This window comes from Magnolia sinica, chromosome 13 (genome assembly GCF_029962835.1).
Source record: "Magnolia sinica isolate HGM2019 chromosome 13, MsV1, whole genome shotgun sequence".
Lineage (NCBI taxonomy): Eukaryota > Viridiplantae > Streptophyta > Magnoliopsida > Magnoliales > Magnoliaceae > Magnolia > Magnolia sinica.
In genome coordinates this window covers 6,349,569-6,357,237 of record NC_080585.1, presented here as the reverse complement: position 1 = coordinate 6,357,237, position 7,669 = coordinate 6,349,569, and positions in this window count along the sequence as shown.

The following is a 7,669-nucleotide window of genomic DNA, read 5'->3' as shown; positions in this document are numbered from 1 at the left end:
GGGAAGTGCATTACCATCATGGGTCAGGCTAGGCCTGTTTGTTTTGGCCTGCTGGCTCGGGTTTAAGATTAACCATGTGGGCTGGAAACCCTAAATGAATTGAGGGCTAGACTCCTATGTTAGTTTTGAGCCTTTTAAAAAATGGTGGCGGCTCTATAACTGGATGTATGGCATGGTTGTGGGGCAATCCAGACTTTCTAAATTGTTTTCCAGGATTTTTTAAGAGTATAACCGAAATTTTGAACAAAAAGATAGTATTAACCCTGCTATTTTTCTCTTGGAATTTGGACCACTAATATTTTTACTGTAAACCATCCATTAGGTAGCTATTAATTGATGGTTAGAATTTGATTAATCAATGTGATTTTAGAGACATGCTCCATCCATAATTTGGACGGTCTGGACAAAAGTGCCAAATGTCAGGAGGATTCCACTGTTGTTTCAAAATTGTGCTACATTAACATATACCTTGAGCTGATGACAAATCAAACCAGCTTGGTTAGCTCACTCAATTTGGCCTGATTTAGCTTGGCTTGGTTTGACTCGAACAGCCTGTTCGGACTGGGCCGAGCCAGAAATTTCAGCTCTTTTCAAAATCGGGCTGAACTCGAGCTGTGCACCAACCTTGTTTGGTTTGGCTCAAACAGTGGCTTGGTTCAGCCTGGTTTGGCTCAGCTGAGTATGAATGTAATAATAATAATAAACTTAACTTTTAAGTTTGCAACCCCATTCGGGGCTCAGTCGAGTGGCGAGTGCCTTCATCTCCTTTCCTCTCCTCTCCTTCTCATTTACCCTATACACTCAGCCATGTGCTCTCCCCTCTTACTCTCATTCTCTCCCATTCTTTGAATCTTATCTTCCTTTCTCTACCTATACTTAACTAGCTGACCTGCTCGCTACCCAGCTCGCCACACCCCCCCCCCCCCCACTCTCTCTCTCTCCCTCTCCTCTATAGCAACCCAGCCCGCACACGGCACACCCGACTCACCTGCAGCTACAACCCGGGCCAAAACCCATTTGCCTTTGGGTTTTATTGTTCATTTATTTCTTACTTCACTTCTTTTATCTACAATTACAAAATCAAATCAATCAAACGAGCTAAACTCAGTCTGATTAAAAAAATAGAATTCAAATTATCTCGAACATGTCTCGAACTTTGCTAGAACTCAAATAGGCTAGAACTTAGCTTGAGTTTAGCTTGATTTAATTACCAAAATAGGCCAAGCTTACTAGGTCAGCTCGATGATCAAGCAGAGCCAAACTTAAGCTAGGCCCCTTGGCTGAACTAGCCGTGTTGAGCTAGGGTAGATTTCGCTCGGTTCATCTCGTGTACAGTTCTACATATACCTCTAACGGGATTTCTTGAGGCTAACTGATTGGACCATAAGTTACCATTGGCAGTAGATAATTTTCAACCTTTTATCCACATTCAGCATCCGACCCTGGCCCTTTGGGACTACCTTGTGCCAAAAAATCAACAACATCCTCTCATCAAGTGGACCACACCTATATTTTATTTATTTAATAAATGGCCATTATTTTTTTTATGATACGGCCCATCTGATGAATGAATAGAGCACGTTCTTGCATGTCCTCATGTGACACGGAATGTATACCAACTTAGTACGCTCAAACTGTGGCATCAGCTCATTTTATGGCATGAGCCCAGAATTGAATCATATCCAAGGTTCAATTGGACCACACCACAGGAAACAGTGGGGTAATGACGTCCATGTTGAAACCTTCCTAGAACCCACAGTGTCATCTAACCTGTTCATATCATCACACAGACATGGATTAAGGGAAAACACTCATATCAGCTTGATCCAAACCTTCAATGGTCCCCAAGAAATTTTCAACGGTAGATATTCAATTCCCACGATTTGATATGGTGTGGTCCAATTGAACCTTGGATATGCTTCAATTTTGGGCACATTCCCTAAGATGAGCTGATAAAACGGATGGACAGTGTGGATAGGAGGTCGCATAGTTGGAAGTTATTTGCTGTGTTGTTTGCAACGTGACATCAATAGGAAAATCTAATACACAATCTAAAGTAATTAGGAATTATTTATAGACCCTTTTTGGAAGTGGCAGACACATCTGCGGCAACGGTATGATTGTGGTTATGTTATAAGACACTAACATTATCATATGAAACCAACATCATCATGCTAGGAAACGTCCTAATGCTTCAACGAAGCTTCGCCCTTGCTTAGCCTGGCCCACTTGCTTTGACTATATTGGACGTGGTGGGGTCAAGAAGTTAAATGACACAGATGCCCTTCTCTAAAAAGTGGTGAAGTCGACAATTGTAAGGCTCGTATGGTGTTTGTTTGACATCTGATCACTTCAACAGTTGCACTCCACCTTGATTATGAGAAGAACCAAAAATAGGCCGATCAAATCATCTAGGGATGGGCTGGGCCGCACGTTAATTTGGATTTTTTATATTTTTTTGGCTTTTATACAATGATTTTGATGTTGTGGCCCACCTAATTGTCTGATTGGCCTGACTTTGATTATTCTTATCATTTTAATTGGATGCATCTAATGGAACGGGTTGGATGTCATAATGTGCCACGTGGACCCTACGATTATCAACTTCGCTACTTTTTAGAGTAAAAATAAACGAGGTCATTTCATCCACCGACCTGCATGTGTGTAGGTGAAATCCAAAAAATCTGGGCAAGCTAACCATCTCGCATGTGGACGCGGATTGCGTCCTACCCCCGCCCGGACGGTAATCCGACCAGGGAGGGCTCTGTGGAGCCCACAGTGATGTACATGTTTTATCCACGCCGTTAATCGTTTTTATCAGATCATTTTAAGGTATGATACAAAATATTATCCAGGTACAAGTTTTAAGTCGACCACAAAGACGTCCACCATTAAAAAGTTCTTGGGAGCTGGAGAAGTTTCGGATCGATCTTATATTTGTGTTTTCACTTCATCCACGTCTACATGACCTTATTAATAGGTTGGATGGTAAAAAAACATCACAGTGGCCCTCATAAAGGTTTCAACGGTGGGTGTCATTATCACTGCAGCTTCCTTTGGTGTGGTCCACTGGAGCTATGGACATGCTTTGTTATATGGGTTATAACTTAAAATGGTCTAATAAAAGCGATTAACGGTGTGGATAAAATACTTACATCACTTTGCGCCCCACAGAGCCCTGCCCGGACGGATTACCGTCCCGGCGGGGGTAGGACGCAATCCGCGTCCCTCGCATGGCATTGGTCGCTGAAAAACAAAGGGAAAGACGAAATTTTCATACTCCGCTAGACTTTGATGGTTGATACGCCAGCTACACGTGGTATACCAGTAACTTAAATTAAACCGTTCAAATTGTGGTCCCTGTTTTAGATGGTCTGTAAACCGAACATTGACATCGTTTAGTCTACCGACTGATTGGTGGAAAATTGATGGACGTGAAAAAGAAGTAACGGTCCTCCTTCAACAAACCGATTCCTATTATCCAGAGGTCATGGATATGACTTTTGTAAGTTGGTCTTTTTCAGTGGGGACCATAAGATGGGCGGTTTGATTTGATCTACCATATGCCACGTGTACTTCTAAGTGCTTGAGTCATTCATTATCTTAGTCTTTTCTAAGTGCCTGAGTATGAACCGTCAAATACTCCCAGACTATTAAATAAGTCCGCGTGAAGAAAAGTCGAGTAGGATACGAGCAAATATCCGCATTCACCGGATGGAAAATACATCAGTTCAATCATAACGGTTCTTTGGTGGCCCACCTGTTCAACGGTCATACTACATGCACATGCAACGTGTCTGGAGTAGATAGAGATGACACGCTCCGCATCATTGGGGAAGCTTTTCTGTATGATTACATTTTTAAAGGAGAAATGGTCACATTCAGCAGGTTTGTTAAGTTACCGTCCACCTAGGTTATAACTCTTGACATGTCATATCAGAACGAAATCCAACCCGTCCAATAGTTTTGGTCCACTACAAATATCACTTTGAATAAAATCATACCCATTAAATCATAATATAGACCACACTTCTATTTTGTTATTTATTAGTGGGTAAAAATTAAATTTTATTGTGTGTCCATAAACAGATTTATAGGGTTTATTTTTCAAAAAAATTATATTTATATATATATATATATATTGTACGGATTGGATGCTCTGTATACAATATATTTTAGTAGATATTAGGAGGATGGACATTAATTTATGTTCAACCGGTTGTATGTGAGCATTTCCCTTCTTTGAGAGGGAGAAATTTACACCCAGCCTGCTGGGTTGTTGCACCCTTTCGCTTGTACTTTTTGGTTAATAGGAAGGGTGTATCTATCAATCAGGGTGGGTGTAGATGTCAATTTTCTTTTTTCTTTTTCTTTTTTAATGTTTGGTTTCCCAGATTTGACAACACCATCACGGGACCTGAAGGCGAATCCTCTTCTCGTCAGTTTCTCGCCTTTTCTTTTAAATCTCAAGAGATAATAAATATCGAGGTTTGCTAATTCCACACGCGTGTGGGAGCCGTACGCATCCAAACATGGGCGTATTTTTATTGATACGTGTGTCAGGTCTGACCCTTCCAACAGGTGAACTACACTGTTTGTATCTTTTAGCCAAAAATCAGGCCATTTCACACCTCATTTGCGCCACTGCATGTCCTAAAATGCATGGATAGAAAAAAGGTTACCGTCAATTTACTTTGTGTCTTTACACCCACCTGAAGAGTGAAACTGTCTGAATTTTTAGTAAGAATCTCTGAGCATTAATTCTAACTATAGAGAAAGCTCAGATCTGACACGTGTGTCCGCTTGTGGATGTGTAGGACTATACACCCGCGTAGAATTTGAAAAACTCGTAAATAATATGCGTTTGAAATTATCGAAACGAAAAGTGCGCAGCTTCGCGGGGTGAAAGATTGAAATGCGAAGATGTTGTAGGTAGCACACGTGCCGCGAAGAAAATGTGTGTGCGATATCGGGCCATTCATCCTATGCATTTCGTGGGCAGGGCCTTGATTAGTTTGGGCCCATTTTAAAATTTTGTTTTTTGCTTAGATGGGCCGGGCACGTGTAGCCCACTTGACGAATGGCTGTGGTTTGTGCGATATCGGGTCGTACATCCGTTTTTAAGGATACGAGAAAAAAAACGAGGTGCATCCAAAACTCTGGGAGGCCACACGAGAGGGAAAATTGGGGAAAGAAATACCAACCGTTGAACGCTTCTTGGGGCCCCTCTTGATGTTTATATTGCATCCAAACCGTTTATATGTTCATTCCCACTGGGATGAACTGAAAACAAAAATAAAAAATAAAAAAAAATAGCTAGATATAGAACTTCTGTGGCCATATGAATGTTTCAACGGTGGTCGTTAATCCCAACTCTTTCCTCTCGTGTGGCCCCACTTGAGTTTTGGGCCCGCCCCATTTTTTGCTATATAATCTAAAATGGTGTAGCAAAACCGATGAATGGGATGGATTTTTCATAAACATAATGGTGGGCCCCACTTAGCTTCCCAGCGCAGCTTTCGCAGGCAATCCGCGTCCCGATCTGAGCTATCTGCCACATGCCACGTGATCATGCTCGTGCACATGTGATCGCACGTCATTGGGCCCCACACGCCTTCCAAGAGCCTGTTTCGGTGCATGTCTCCATATACCGTAATGTCCGGAAAATAAATCCAAAAACGCCAACAAACAACAGTCGCCCATTCTTCATGCAACAACCATAATACGAAATTATCCGGTGCTCACATTGCCAATAAGCTATTGTGTTTCTAGTCATATTATGACATCTGGACAGTCCAATCATTCTATCCGGACCGTCCACGAAGTCCATCAGCTCACATTTTCATGGGCTACCATGGAAAAGGTCAGACGGTTGATGATTCTAATTGTCAGGTCAATGGACATTTGGATGGTTAAGATTACAGCGTTCCTAGTCGCGTTGTGACAGTTGGATAGTCCAGTTGATCGATCCGGACTGTCCATCAAGTCCAGCACATATTTCATGGGCTACCATGCAAAAATTACACAAGGTGATGATTCTAATGTTCCGATGAGTAAACTATTAAATAGATGGTTAAGATTATAGTATGCGATTCACTATCTATCACGTACAGCGCCTATTTCATTGGCTACCATCCAAAACGTCACAGTAGCTGATGATCTTAACCATCCGATCCATAGCCTAATAATGACTGGTTAAGATTATTCATATAAGAATAGGCCTAATCAACAAATGGGTGGCCCATCTATTTGTTGAAACGATCATATGAATTCGAACCATCCCACTCATAGGCGGGAAGATAGACGGTGCTGAATCAGACATCTCATTGATGTGATTTTTTACACGGTGGCTCGTGAAAGAATGTCGGCGGTGCTGGACCGTCCAGTCTATATGCATACTGTCAAAATGTGTACATGAGTCTTATATCCTGCACTATAAATTACAGTGGTATTGGGAGCATTGGATCTTGTAACGCACGAGGCGGGGATCCGCGGGTCCATTCACCGGTAGTCTGTCCTTCTCCTGACCGTCCATTTCTTCATACAAATGCGGCCTGACTGATTACTGGGTTAAAGAAATAACCAATGGTCCAAATTCAACACATATCTGTGGCCACACGATGATCAGATTGAACAGATTATTGAGATTATCTATGTGTCCAACCAGATCTTCCTGATGAGAGGCTTGGATCTAGCACAAGTTGCCACTTAAAATTAATACAATATCGCTGAGTTAGCCACGTGAGAATCCCTGCGTTCATGTTCTTTTGTGATGCATTGTTGGGCCACAGCCACATGGTCTGCATGCGTTGCATGTGGCTACGGGCCATTTTCTCTATTACACGTCATGCTGAAAATGTGGCACGAGATTAAGACCGTTAATATGATGTTTCTAATGGTGAATGGGCAACGGTCCAAAAATCACAATATGGAATCATTTCCTATATATATATATATATATATAGAGAGAGAGAGAGAGAGAGAGAGAGAGAGAGAGAGAGAGAGAGAGAGAGAGAGAGAGAGAGGTCCTTGTGTATCATTACTCTAAGTGAACATTGACGATGCCATTAATCTAGTTCGAGTACCCATAAGTGGTGAAATCCCACCATGGCCTGAGTGTGTGGTAGTTTGTGTGCGTGTCTAAAAAGAAAAAAAAAAAAACTCTCACAATCTAATATTCACAAACTCTACTAAGCTATAGTAGATGCAAATCAATAGTGAAAAATATTATTTTACCAAGGGTCATTCCACTTAATGTTTGGGAAGATTGGAAAAGCTTGGAATTAGATTAGATGGAATTGCATTGGGTCGTGTCAATTCCATAGTTTCCACTCAATGTTAGCAAGTTGTGTAGGTCCCACCTTGATGTCTGGGTTATATCCACACCGTCCTCCCATTTTTTGAGATCATTTTAGAGCATGGGTAAAAAAAAAATCAGGTAAATATAAAGCTCAAGTGGATCCCACCATAGAAAGTAGCTGGGATTGAATACCTACTATTGAAAACTTCTTAGGGGCCACATAAGTTATGGATCTACCTCATTTTTAGGCCCATGCCATAAAACGGGGTTACAAAACAGATGAATAGTCTGGATATATCACATGTGTTATTCTCAATAGTTTCAAATGATGGTGGGTATATCCATTCAATGTACCACCGTATTACAAAT